The sequence below is a fragment of the Podarcis gaigeae genome (assembly GCF_964106915.1).
Source record: "Podarcis gaigeae genome assembly, chromosome: 3".
Lineage (NCBI taxonomy): Eukaryota > Metazoa > Chordata > Lepidosauria > Squamata > Lacertidae > Podarcis > Podarcis gaigeae.
In genome coordinates, this window is record NC_139680.1 from 38,784,308 (window position 1) to 38,799,458 (window position 15,151).

Below are 15,151 nucleotides of genomic sequence, written 5' to 3' on the forward strand. Positions count from 1 at the left end.
AAATGCTGCAAATTCATGACTGAATGAGCCTGGCAATAATAATTTTACCAACACTACACTACCTCAGCATCCTTTTGCATACAATATGCACAAACCACCAAAAGCCACTCTCATATGTAAAATTAGATATATATCGTACACCCAAGATGATAAAAGTAAAGGGGAAAATTTAAAATTAAAAGGTTAGTGTTTACATTGTTTTCAACAGTATGAAGAAAATATTGCGTAACTCTTCAAGGCAGTGAATTTTTGTCTCATTTTATGTGGTAGGTGCATGAGTGTTCTGGTTATTTACTTAAACCTTTGTTGTTCTGGGAAACAGTGCTTCAATTTTCAATAATTATCAACATGTGTGCTTTTAATTACATGACTTCTACATTGGTTTTGCAGAGATCAGAAAGAAATATTTCCATGGAATTTGCTGACACGGAGGATGTCAGAAGAGGATCAACCTAATCTTGTTTTCTTTCATCTAGTGTAAGATATACTCATCAGAGCTCTTGGGAAAACAGGCCAAATCAGATAATGCTGTGGCATCAGTAATACTTGTAGAATCAGATAAAGAGGCTGGTCGGAATTACATATAGATAGGAAGCCACCGGAGAGGCACATGTCAGACAAGCTGGCTTTGACTAGCACCTCATTTCTATGAATTGGCTTAACCTAACAGTGATGTAAGTAATAACCCCTTGTTCCCATCTCCTGTTTCCATTGACATCGAAATAGCTACCAATTCTACTGCTTTAATAGAATGCAAATATGTTCATATGAGAGAAGTTGAAGTGTCCATAGCTGAAATTGATTTCAGATGAAATTGATCAGATGAAAAAATCTGTACCAATTCACCAGTGGTAGCACATTTTTCCTACAGATCAACAGAGGCTGAAGTCTTATTTTTTAAATTTTATTGTTACCAGGGCTTTTTTTTTTCCAGCTGAAGCTCTCTGAAATTCAGTTCTAGCAACTCTCAAGTGAGCACTGTTGCCATTATAAGGGAACAAGGGAGATGTTCATGATGAGTCCCGGCACCTCTTTCTCTAGAAAAATAGCACTGATTGTTACATTTACAGTGGTACCTCGGCTTACAGACACTTCAGGTTACAGACTCCACTATCCCAGAAATAGTACCTTGGGTTAAGAACTTTACCTCAGGATGAGAACAGAAATCATGCGGTGGTGGTGCAAGGCCCCATTAGCTAAGTGGTACCTCAGGTTAAGAACAGTTTCAGGTTAAGAACGGACCTCCAGAATGAATTAAGTTCTTAACCCGAGGTACCACTGTATATCCCATCTTTCCACCAAGAGCTTGTGATTCTCCTCCTCCCCATTTTATCCTCACAATAACCCTATGAGGTAGGTTAGGCTGAGAGACTGTGACTTGTCCACAGTTACCCAGGGAATGAACCCTGGACTCTCAGGTCTTAGTCCAACATTTTCCAGGCTGGGTCTTACAGTATCATGGCAGCATGGTACCCACTGAAAAGCACAATTCCTGCCTGGCAAGGAATGTTCAAGTCACATGCAATCAGCTTAACTGACAACCATTTGGTCACTGACGCAGGAATGAATGACAGACATGGTTAGGGCTATCCTGACAATTCAAGTTTCCACACTCTACTAAAGAGGCATGGAGCAGAACAACAGGAAAGCCATTTTAAGGTAGCTCTGTATATGTAAGATGTTTCTTACTTTTTCTCTCCTCCTTTATGTCATCACATTCATCTGTGAGCACGGCTCCTGAAGTTTAGCTTAATATGAACAAACTGTATTTTGCTCCAAAATTTGCTTCATCGTCAGCAAAGAAGGATGACAACTTCAGCAGGAATGTATCTGGCAAGTTACCAGATAGATTAGCTTGCCTACAAAAGGCTTCCTTTGCTCTTGAAATGGCTAATCCTCAGTATTAGGAAACTTTTGCCATTTTTTCTATTGTCAGTAGGAATCTGACTCTGTACTGTCATCCAAGTGTACCATGCATTTGTTCACTGTACTCTCACACAGCTTTTAATGGTCATTACTCTTCCCACAGTAATGTCTTGTCTTGGTTCAATATGGCAAGAACTTGCTGATGTCACCTTATGTGGTCAGCACAACATGCTGGGAATATACACAGCTGTTGGCTCTAATTTCTGGCTCCACTGCCCTATCTGTCAACTTCCCCATCAAAATATTATATCATTGCCACACTTTGTGCAGAAACTTAATTCTAATTCTCCAACCCCAGTAAGGTAATGTTCAACACCTCTTGCAGAGACCCATCTGCTTCCACAGGCAATAACTGTATTCCTCTGTGAGAACTGATACATAGAGTATTACACCAGCACTTGTTTAAGCTGAGAAGGGTAAGACAGAGGCAAAGACATGAGATCAGGATGCTGGACCAGATGGGACGTTGACCTGATGCAACAGGCTCTTCTCATGTTTTTATTTAGGTCAGAGGCTGGTAATAGCATTGTTGTTTGGTTGTTTAGTCATGTCCGACTCTTCGTCACCCCATGGATCAGAGCACGCCAGGCACTCCTGTCTTCCCACAGTTTGGTCAAACTCATGGCTAAATCCTTTCCAGTAGTCTGCCAGGTTCTGGGTTCAGGATCCACAGTGGATTTGAGGCCTGACATAGGGCTTATCCATACCTGTTTGCCCCACCACTTTCCCCCAGCAGAACCCAATCTTTAATGATGAATTGGAACAAACAGTAATTGGGTTTTATGCGGATTGCTATTTGTTCCAATTTAGCACTAAAGAGCAGGTTTTCTGGGGGGAGCAGCAGAGCAAGTGGAAAACTGCTAGGACCTGTGTCTAGCAGAAGTGTGGGTGAGCCCACACTGTCAAATAGATACCAATCATACAACGAGAACATCCTACCTTCTAGAGAAAACTTGTGATAAGTCTCAGTGTACATGACACAAACTTTTATTTCCTAGCTACTGCAGTCAGTGGTCAGGTTACTGAGAAGGACTGAATTCATGCAGGGCACTTTCCACAAATAATTCCTTATGTGAAAAGCTGTAGTAATACAAACCAACACAAGGGCAAAGCCACGTGTCTTTGAGTCGGCCTTTAGTGAACATTGCTAGACTTCATGAGATATCTGGCCTCTTATAGTGAAGAAGTCTGTCATGGGCTGGGTGGATGCAAAAGAATAGTACAGCATGAGACTCTTCTTAATTTCCTGGTTGTGGGTTTGAGTCCTGCCCTGCAGGAGGTTGGACTAGATTATCCTTGTGGTCCTTTCCAACTCGACCATTCTGTGATTCTGTGATTGGTGGGAGACAGCAATGGGGGAACCCCCAAGGTAAGAAGGCTCAGAGCCTGGGCAGATTGCTGGTGGGATGATGATGAATAGTCAGAGGTCAAATTGTGGGGGGGGGGGTGCATCAGAAGCTGAGGCAGTAATAGGGCTTGGTGAGCAGGGAGAGTCTGTGGCAGAGAGAAGTCCAGAAACAGAAGCAGGAGAGGAGGGAAGCCCAGAGGCAGAGATGAATCAGGCTGGTGAAGAAGCCATGGTGTCTCGCCCTCTTGCTACAACCCTTGGTCTCCCAGGACTAGGAGAGGTATGAAGAGAGAGGAGCAAAGACAGGAATGGTAGCATAGTTTCAGATTGCTTGGTAAGGACCTGGGGGAGGAGGAGACTTAGGCAGGGGTGGAAAACTGTGGAGACCTTCTGTCTCCACAATTGCTTCATAGGGGCAGGACCTACCAAGAAGAGCTCCTGTGCTCTTTAGGCCAGGCACTCCTGAGCATACTTTGTTTCGTCTAATAAAGAGTTAACTTCACTTACTCCATGTGGTTTATTGCTGACCTGCTCCTGACAAAGTCATAGGGGTCAGCCTAGGAAGGGACATTCCTCAGCATAGGTGCCATCACCAAGCATGTCCTTCAGTCTATGGGCAGACCCAGAACAGGCCTTCTGATGTTCATCAGACCAGGCGGGCTAGAGTATATACTGGAGAAGGCAGTTCATCAGATAGTCTAGTGTAGACCATGAGGAGCTTTGAAGATAAGAACTAGCACTTCGAACGGTACTCAGAAATGAATCAGCTACCAACAAAGATAAAACAAAACTGGCTTCCAGGCAAGAAAATAATGAAGAAACATTACACAACACAATGATCCAGGCACCATGTACACCATGTAGTTTGTTTTCAATCTTATAAACAAGGCTATGTTTCTTTCATTCCCTGGCATATGGTTTGGTCTTCTTTTTTTGGTTGTTTTTTAAAAAATAATGTTTTATCAGAACTAATTATATTCCTAAATTATGAAAAGCATTAGTGGAACCTGCTACAAAGTGGATGGTGTTGTTACAAAACCATATGCCCTATTAGCACACCCAAGCAAACCACAAATGTATCAGCATTCTGTATAACAGATAAAAAAGCAGGAAGTGGGAATAACACTTTTAGAGCCAAATTCTCGACAGCACACAGCTCTTACTGAAATGGCTAAACGAGAGCCAGATTTCCAATCGCATAACATTACTTCTTAAATTATCATTTCTATAGCAGAGTTCCAAGCATATCCCTCAGTAAACCTGGGAACACATCAGTATTATCTGCATACTGCAGATGTGAGGATGAAACTAAGCTTATTGTTACAGATCTGGGGTAACAGAGTTTCCCCATAACTGCTAGGGTTAGTGAATGTTAGAAAATAATAAATGTTAGAATTTAGTTAATATTTGGAGTATTGAAGGGAAGATGCCAAGCCAGTAAAAAATACAGGCTAAGCTTCTCTTCCAAGCCAGGGTGAGGACCTGAGACAGAAGTCCTTTAGAAAAGGTTATGGAAACAAGTCATTAAGCCATCAATAGAAACCATCAACCAGGCAGGAGGCTCTGCAGGTGAGAGGAAGAGGTTGCCTGGGTGATGGAGAGGGTGTCGCACAGAAAGAAATGCTGTCCTTTTAAAAAACAGAGGTCTGGATAAAGGAGGCGAGAAGACAGATGGGGAGGAGTTGCTTGGAGCAGGGGTTTTGGGGAAGATAAAAGGAAGTAGGCAGGACTTCATGAGCTGCTGTGGAGGCCGGAACCAGTTTGGCAGGCTGGGGCAGAATCAGATATGGCGGTCAGGATGCCTCAAGAATCCAGGGCTAGAATGCTGGGGGAACAAGCCCCTCTTGAGATGCCATGCTCTGAACTCCAAAGTAGACCCAGGTGTAAATATGTGTACAATATACCATATTTCTTAAAAGACACTAGCCTCTGCTGTGCCTTGATTTCCCAACAGAAAAACAATTCTGGGTGAGCGACTGGAACCCCACTTGAATTTTGACACCTCTTGGCAGAGGTTGGGAGTAGTGTACAACCTTTGTAACACTATACATAATACCTTACAACAACCTGAAAATGTGGTTTGAAATGCAGCGATAAAAGAACAATCTCACTGGTTTTTAAGTTAGGAATGTTTACATAGCATAAGAAACAGTGATTTGTCTCAAGCCATTTACTGAGGTCATGGCAGAAGTGAGACGTGAGCCAGAGAATTCTTAATTCATAACTCAGCCATTCAGTTGCTGCAGAGTTCCAGCCCTTCTTAGGACACATTGAAATAGATTAACACGCTAATCAGTGCTAATCACATTTTGACATAATGGTTCTGTATGAATGTCTTCTTAAAGAAACTGGTCCTCAAAATCGGTCCATTCCTGGAGCCATAGTTTATTAGATGTTATATTTGTAACTGCTTTATTTATTAAACTACCAGGAGAGCAAGAAATCCTATGAGGTTCCCTCTTTTTGAGTCCCTTCACAGATTTTGTGGTTTCAAATGTCCATATATTGTTGGAAGAGTAATGTCAATGCAAATTTCTGGACTATGTTCAAACCTTGGCACACGCTCAGTTTTTACATTTTTCCTTTTCCATCTGGTCACCTATTGCACATATGTGATGCAGCTTATCAAAGTCTATATTTTAAAATTCAAGACTCGCTCATCTCTTACCAGCTCAACTAATTACAGCTTTCCTGAGCTCATGCAATGCAGTATTTTACTGATGTGTGCCTGAAGTCAATTAATTGTACAATTGTACAAATGAAATGTACCCCAAAGGCTCCAAAGCTGGAACGCTGGGCAGCCTTCCCCTACCTACTGTCCTTCAGAGGCCTTGGGCTACAACTCCCATTGGTCCCAGCCAGCATGGCCAATGGTCAAGGATCATGGGAGTTGTAGTCAATGGGCCATATTTGATTAACTTGCTGCACTAGCAGAAGCCTGCACAATGAGTCACGCTGCAGTAATGGGACATTACCCCCTCTTCTCCCCCTACACACCCTCTGCATCCTCCCCAAATCTGTTCCAGGGGTTCGGGAGAACCCCCAGAAGAGCATGGGTTGTGGGGAGGAGAGGGGAGATCTCATCCTATCTGGAAACAGAAATACTTGCCAGATGAAACAATCTCCATGGTGCTACTTTGAATACAACCCCAAAACATTCTGAGGGCAACAGACTGGGGAAGGCTGACATAAGGTAAATTATGGATGCATTCTCAAATTCTACCTGCAACCATTGTGATAATCGGCATGTGTTGAAACAGTGATCACTCAGCAACCACTATAAACAGAGCTTTCATATCACCTAGGTCAACTGAGCCTGGGGGCCAAGGTGAAATATCATGAATTTGGGCTCAGCTAAGGAGGAAGATTTTGACCAAACTGCAGGAGGCAGTGGAAGAATGGAGTGCCTGGCGTGCTCTGGTCCATGGGGTCACGAAGAGTTGGACACGACTAAACAACAACAACAAAGGAGGAAGGTAGCTGGAAGCAAACCCTTTCGGGTATATTGTTAATTACTAACTGCAAAACTGAGATTTGGTATTTCCCTGATATGGATTTTGGAATTTTCCTTATGGGCCAGCACAGCTACCTTTACTTTTGAAGCAATTGTCAAGTGTGTCAGTGAAAGAAGGGATCCCTATCTGCTCAGATAGGAATGTTCTTTAAAGATCCCCAATTTGCTAGATATTGATAAAGCTGGTTGCCTTATCATGCTGGTAGGAAGTGCTTTTGGTCTGAAGAGGCAAATGAGTATGAGACAGGCATCCCCGGGGGCACAATTGCTGTTCCTTGGAATGTGACTAATCCACTATGTTTTCTGCAACATGGGGTCATTTTAATTCACAGAAGAGGACTTCACCACCATGCTGATTCTGGCATGAGCTGAGTCTTCTGCAAACATCTGTATGAACATCCAAGCCACATTTTGTATGAATATCCAGTCCAAGCAACCTTGCCTCCAGTGAACTTATGAATTGCAAGGCAGATTCTGGAAAAACAGACTAATCCCTATGTAACAGGGAACTGTAGCTCTGTGGGGATTTGAGCTATGGTTCTTTGGGTTGTTTGGTGGATGCACTTTAAATGTGCTTTAAGTATAACATGTATGCAGCCTTGGATTCAGCAACACTTTCTGAAACCCTGGGGAGCTACTGCTGCTCATAGAATAGTAGAATTGTAGGCTTGGAAAGGATTCTAAGGGTCATCTAGTCCAACTTTCTGCGTTGCAGGAATCATACCAAAAGAATCCCTGACAGATGGCCATCCAACCTCTGCTCAGAAACCTCCGATGAAGAAGAGTCAACCAACTTTTGGAGGCAGCCCATTCCACTGTTGAGCAGCTCTTACCACCAGAAAGTTATCCCTAATACAGTAGTACCTCTGGTTACGTACTTAATTCGTTCTGGAGGTCCGTTCTTAACCTGAAATTGTTCTTAACCTGAGACACCACTTTAGCTAATGGGTCCTCCCACTGCTACCACGCCACTGCCGCCCAATTTCTGTTCTCATCCTGAATCAAAGTTCTTAACCCGAGGTACTATTTCTGGGTTAGCGGAGTCTGTAACCTGAAGCGTATGTAACCCGAGGTACCACTGTATTTAGAAGCTCCTTTTTTGTCATTTGAATCCATTGGTTCAGGTCTTAACCTCTGGAGAAGCAAAAAATAAGCTGGTTCCATCTTCCATGTGATGGCTCTTCAGATATTTGAAGAAGTCTATCAAATCACCTCTTCCTCAACACACCCAGCTCCCTCAACTGTTCCTCATAGGGCTTGGTTTCCAGACCCTTTTGTCATCTTGGTTGCCCTAATCTGCACATGTTCCAGTCACGGTAAACAATACTGAGCTAGATGGACCAAAGGCAACATCCTAGGCTCCTATATAACACCGTGATACACAATATACATTAACATGCAATGAGAGATGAGTGTTAATAGGGGAAAAGCATGCATTCTCCCCAAGAGGCCTCTCTGTTCTAGTGCATGAAGTGGCTTCCCCTCCTTGGTTTTTTTTTAAAAATTAAGGAGGTGCCGTTCACCCCTTCAGGGCTGTGCCCACCTCTAGTGTGAGCGGGCATTTCCTGGAGAAGAACAAGGCAAGCCCCTTTGGCAGCCTTCTGTCTCCATTTTGTCTGAACAGTTGTCTCACTAATGCTACCAAACCATGCTTGGTACAATAACAGCAGCGCTAAAAATGAATGTACACAAGCCCTCAAGATTAACTTTCTTGGATGGTGACTGGCTCCAGACATTCTGCCTGGAAGCATAACGAGAGTCAAGTCCATTGACTCCAATCGCTAACTCAGTGCCAGCTGTCTCTTCACTGGCTAACAGGACCTGCACTGTTTGTTCACCTCTAGAGAATGCTATTTTGCTTAACAGTGGCAGGGTCATATCAAATGAAGTCACCATTTAAGTAATAGCCCTGGGGATAATGGATAGCCACCCAGGGTAGTAGCAGTTATAATAGCACAAGACACATTTCCCCCATGTCCTTTCTAAATGAATTGTTTGTGCAACCTTGCAACAAAACAAAACAAAAAAGGAAAGGAAAGGAAAGAGGAGGGGCTGGGGAAAGCTGTATAGTGCTAGGAAAGAGCTGAAAAACAACTTGACATTTACAGTCAACACAATCAACATGTAATCTAAGAGCACGCTCAAAAAAGTCTGTGTTGAAGGGTAATTGAAAAGCGGAGGGGTGGGGGAGAGAGAGAGCCATGGTAAAATCCAAGCCAAACTCAAGTTTTACTGAAACCAGAAGGCTTGCAACACTGTAAGAAAGGGGAAGATATTGGCCGCGGATGAAAGCAGAACATTTCACAGATAATGAAATAAAAATTTTCATTTTGGAACGTTTAAGCAGGAAACTTCAATCCTGCACGACCAGTTACAGAATAAAACGGTGCTATCTTTCATAAAAGACACCATTCCCCCCCCCCCCCGCCAAGTCCATATATTACTTTAAAGGTATAACTCAAAATCAGCCTTCAGCTGAATGTGATGGTTTAAAAGAGACAGTACAGGAGATGGATAATGTGAGTATCTAGGGAATGAACTCCTGGGTGGTTTTGTAATATGTTTTGCTTTTCAGAGTCTGCTTGATATCTAACCTCATAAGGAACAAAATCGAGGCATAATTTATTTAAAAGCCAACTTCTCTACTTCCAGGACCCTCTGTTTCTAAATAAAAACAACAGTTGTGTGGCAGTCTAAAGACTGGACAAAGTTGACAGTGGTGAACTAATCAACAGGAAGATTTGACTTAGAACTGTAGTACATGTAAAATCCGTTTGCTGGTCTTTAGGGTGTCACAAAATTCTTCGCCATTTTTAACCACAAGGGGCTAACAGTTTCCCTCCCCACTCCCTGGAATTTGAGTCCTTTGTTACAAGCCTTGGTCTTAGACCCACACCACCAGCAGCTGGAGTTGCTATCCCACAATGCTGTCCCATGCATGTTTACTCGGAAGCAGGCCCCACTGTCTTGGGATGGGCTATTATTTTTTAAAAGGGAGCCTTTTAGGCCTAGCAGTTTCCTTTAGCTAGGCTAAAGAGGATGACTGTCCACTTCAGAATCTGCAGTCCAGCAGATTCCTTTGCAAGGTAGTGTGGGGGCTGTATGCTGCCTTGGTCCCTCCTCCCCATTATCCCCTATAAAGCTTCAAAAGCAATATATTGTTGGAAAATTCCATTCCACCTTTAGTTGCAGACATGGAACTGTTGCATGTCACATGTCTGTTTACATACCAGCACAGCTTGCTGGGAACTTCCGTTGTGTGTATAGCCTTTGCTTTTGACTGTCTTTCTGAGGAGAAGAAAGTGAGACGACATGTTTCTTTTGTCCTGATTTATGCTTAATAAATCCGTAGCTTGTTAGTATGTTTCCACAAGCCTCATGCCTGTTCTGTTTGTGCAGTATGCTCTGCTGATATAGCGTGCTCAGTCTTTTGAAGTCTGAGTTGCTGATTTACATCGCACCAGAGGTTGGGGGTTCATCATGGCTGGAAGGGCATGATCCAGCTGGGGGCTAGCCAGCTGGAATCTTGGCCCCTGAAGGATGCTGACATATATCTGGCTGAGTGGCTAGTACATGGGCTGCCTAGTCTCACCAGCACACCTCCAGAACCTCCCCCCCCCCTTTTGGCCCTTGGTCAGTTGGGCCAATGGTTTGGGGATATCCTATGGCTTTTGGGATACTTCTCCAGGGAACATAGGACTGCAGCCTCAATTACTAAGAGGTGATAAAGGAAATCTACATATTTAAATTTTGCATGTGTGTGTGTGTTACTTTCTCTCCAAATATAAATTTTGATTCATTTTTTTAAAGCCAAGAAATACATTGGAGCATTCAGGAAGTATGAAAATTGATGGAGAGCAGAAGTCTAACCTGCTGGACTAGGAGATACAGATCAGGTTGATTCATACTGGAATTGGCAAAGATCAAATTCCATAGTTTGCAGAGACACCCCCCCCCCCGGAGTTCTTTGCAGTTTGCTTTGGATTTTACCATCATAAATACATTAGTATCCACAAACCTGACTACCTCACTGCTCACTCCAGACTCCAGGGCACCAATCCAAATATAGATCTTTCAAGGACCCCAGTGCATACCTTACTCCACTGTGAAAACTTTCCATTTATTCATATTCCCAGCTTCCTGTTCCTTAACTAGTTACCAGTTCATTAGAGGACCTATGCTATTGGTGTCTATGCTTGTGAGGTATGCTAAATGAAAGAAAGATATTTTGAAAACCACTTTGGGCAGATGCGGTACAGTAAATGCAAAATATGCCTTTTGGAACCCAATCCTATCTGTATCTCCTTGTTGCAATTCCCACTGAGTTGTGCATTCTTTTCATTTGGGAAAGTACTCTGAGTAACGGACTTCATAACCCTTACAAACTGAACTTGGGTCTCTTATCTTGCTCTCTGTCTATTGAACTAGATATTTAAATGTTCACTGTTTCCAGGAAGGGATCTCACTGTCATAATTCTGAGGAAGGGAGATACAAAGGCAGAGACTGGTTTTGTTTGCAAATTCCTTTGCCTGACACAGGCTGTATATGAATGTACATCTGGATATATTACCAAACACATCTAGTGCAGCGCTCTTTAGCACATTAGAGTTTGCAAAGAAAATGGCACAACCACCCCTAGGCATTGTTTCAAGCTTGCATTATTGTGCGAAACTGTGTCTGGAGTGGGAACACTGTTGTTAACATACGTTGTGCGTTACAGATAGGTAGCCGTGTTGGTCTGCCATAGTCAAAACAAAAAAAATTCCTTCCAGTAGCACCTTAAAGACCAACTAAGTTAGTTCTTGGTATGAGCTTTCGTGTGCATGCACACTTCTTCAGATACACTTCTTTGTATCTGAAGAAGTGTGCATGCACACGAAAGCTCATACCAAGAACTAACTTAGTTGGTCTTTAAGGTGCTACTGGAAGGATTTTTTTTTGTTTTGACTATACGTTGTGCGTGTTCTGGGCATGCTTAACAATGTAAGAACCAGGGGGGAAAGCACATCATACTTTAAAAGAAAACATATACATCTCTGAAATACATCCCAGAAGTACTGTTCTATACCACCATGTGAGCACTCCAGAGAGTACATAGATATTCTGATTGAACAGCAATGGCAATAGTGCAAAATCTGATCTCAGAGCAATTTTAACTTGGCACAATGCTCCACAGAAACTTCTTTGGATATGGGAATATAAGTATAAAAAATATTTGTCAGTACTATGTTCAAGGATAAATGGTAAGGAACTGTAGTTTGTTTGTTTTTAATGCATTGGGTTATAGCCAATGCTAAGCCTACTCAGAGTAGATCCATTGAAATTAATTGGCATGACTAACTTAGGTCCATTCATTACAGAGGGTCTAGTCCGATTAGAACTTAGTTGGATACAACCCATATTTTCCATCTCACCATAGTTCAGTTTTGGCCATTATGTTTCAGATACCTCTGAGATCATACAATGGCTGTTACATATCTTGCCATATGCTTTTTATTAAAATTTTGATAAAATGTAAACCTCAAACTCAGCTGATCAAACTTGATTATGATGATTTCATCAATAGCAGAAAAATAAGATTGTGTCCAGGGCAGGGGCAACCTATGGCCCTCCAAATGTGGGACTACAACTCCCATTATCCTTGATCACGGGCTGTGCTGGCTGGGACTGATGGGAGCTGGAGTCCAGCATACTCGGTGGGGCAGTTGCCATTGATGCAAGGACCAATGATGCCAGAGACATTGGCTTGCATTTGAGGGCAGGGGAGAGACAGCACAGTAGTGGAGCAAGCAGAAAGGCATTGGTTCAACCCCAAGCATCTTCAGATAAAAGGACCGAATAGCAGGTGATGAGGAAAAGCACTGCCTAAGATCATGCCAAACCACTATCAGAGCAGACAACACTAGCCTAGATGGGCAAATGGTCAGAGTGGTTATAAGGGGATTGTGATGGGCTAAGCCAGGCCGTGATCTAAAAAACCCCCATTTAGGTACACGCAAGGATTTGTACTAATGCAGTGACATTTTCTTACACGCCCCACCCATTGCAGCTGCACTTCTGAAACTTCATAACAGCTTGCCCAGAGGCGCAGAGATATTTTAAGAAGTGGGTGGTCCTCTTTTCCACCTACGAAGGTAATTTTGAGGAATATTCTCTTCCTTCCCTCCTCCATTTCCCCACATCCTCTAGTGAAGAGAAGAAGCAACACACAGTCTTACAAAGGCAAGTCAGTATAAGAACAGAAGTGATAAGGAAACCCCAAATTCCTTTTCTTCACAGTATAAAGGATGCAGCGTATTTTGTACACACCGAGAATAATGCACAGGGTCACACAAAAAATAATAATGCATTAATTAAAACCTGTCACAGACATTTACGTAAAGGCCCCCAATACAAACAAGCAGGTTCCATGGGGATGTGAGCTGGCCAAAAATACCATGATGATGTAATGATATTTTACTCACTCTCTGGCACTCTGCAGTCTTGTTCAGTGGATCCATAGGCCCTGCTTTTCATTAAGTTTACCCCTGTGCAAAATGAACTAGAAGGGAGACTAACTTAACCTTTTTATTCTGTGCATTTTGGTGAAAAGATTCAGGCATCAGTCACAGCTACCATGACATTATGTTTTGTTTTCTGCAACACCATTGCTGTTTATGCCAAATATATATCTTGTGATAGAATCTGGCAATAAGACAGACCCTCCAAGTGTCCCTATTTTCCAGAGATGTCCCTGATTTAGAGAAGTTGTCCTGGTTTCTGATTTGATCCCAGAATGTCCCAATTTTCCTCAGGGTGTCCCTATTTTCATTGGGAAAATGTTGGAGGGTATGGAGTTATCTGACCCCAGAGCCAACTGAAGGCAATTTTATACAGGGAAGGTTTTTTAAAAAAATGTTTAATTATGTTATTATATATGTTGGAAGCTGCCCAGAGTGGCTGGGACAACCCAGTAAGATGTGTGGGGCATAAATAGTAAAATTATCATTATGGAATGGGACGTCCCTATTTTCATCAGAGATATGTTGGAAGGTATGAAAAGGTCAATATTGGGTTTGTCTGCCATCCTAAGACTCCAGATTGGTCTAAGGATATGTCTGCCTCACAAATGAAGTTGTTGTTTTAATTCATTAAACATTATGGTGGAACCTGTGTTCCATCAATTAACACATACATGTGATATGCATGTGGCTCTTGATAAAGTTATCTTGCCTAGAAACTCTTCAGTTCACTATTTTCACCAAAAATTATTTCCAAAACTGTTTTCCACAAGTCGTAAGTTTTTCTTAGTTTGCTTAACAAATGGGGTGTGGGTGTTACTTAATTATATATTATTAATTGCTGCTATTTATCACTGCATGTCTCTGTAGCCACTTCAGCCTGTGTTGTTATGGTCTCTCATCCTCAAGTATGAAGTATCAGGCCTCTTTCTACGTCAGAGACCTGACATAGCAGAATGAGACTGACAGAAAGAAAAGAGGAATCAAACCAATTTTTCTCTCACACACATACCTTTGCAGAGCCAAAACACTTTCTCCATAAGCTTTTGCTCTTCAGGATATGAAACAACATGAACAAGAATTATTGTTGCTCCCGCTGTGCTGCGAAGCAAACCAGTTAAAGCAGTCAATGTCACTTGTGGCAGGGAAATGGGGGAAATATGGGAAATATGGCCATGTGGTTTAGAAGTCCCAAAAATCCCAAGTTTCAATCCTCTTGCCACCACAGAGCAGTAGATATTTGGAGTTGCTTTCCTGGCACATGAAATAGCAGCTGCTGTGCTTCTGAAAGATTTCTAGCATGGCTCTTGGTGTTGTCTGACTACAGCAGACACCACTGGATAATAGAAACCTGCAGCAACAGGAAACCAAGGGGAACCACTTCAGACCTTTGACTTCCTGCCATTATTTGGATCCACTTTTAAATAAGACATTGCCTGGTCTCCAATTGTCCAGTTCTGAAGCTTTTCTTTCTATGCTTTTTCATCACCCGATACCTGCCTCACAGAACATTCATGCAATCACATTGTGCCAAGATTGGAGATATAAGCCATTGACAAAATGGCTGAAATACCCAAGGTGTGCCCAGTACCAGGACAGGGGGTGGGGTGGGGATGGAGGGAGGCACACAACAGCAAAAAATACAAAAATAAACAAAATAAAATTTGAAAGGCACATCTCAGTCGTCCCAGGGAATGCCATCACATTTTACCCAAAAGGGACTGTGTTGTAGTGACTCTCAGTGCAGTGTGGACATGGAGGGAGCCAGCCACACACAGGCTGAACCATGACAATGCCTGTCGTCGTCATCACATTTATTACCCAATGCCCACCCTTCAACAGCAGGTCCCAGGGTGGGTTGC

At 42.6% G+C, this 15,151-nt stretch overlaps 1 protein-coding gene across 7 annotated transcripts in view; it reads right to left on the reverse strand.

Moving 5' to 3' along the window:
* FILIP1 (filamin A interacting protein 1) overlaps nt 1-15,151 on the reverse strand; it is an 80,269-nt gene that overhangs the window by 45,045 nt on the left and 20,073 nt on the right. For 2 of the 7 annotated variants that reach the window (XM_083730038.1, XM_083730035.1), the window contains exon 2: nt 10,019-10,076. The exons of the other annotated variants lie outside the window; for them this stretch is intronic. The gene's annotated coding sequence lies outside the window, so the exon portion shown is untranslated. The remainder of the gene's footprint in view (nt 1-10,018; nt 10,077-15,151) is intronic. 7 annotated transcript variants of the gene reach the window in all.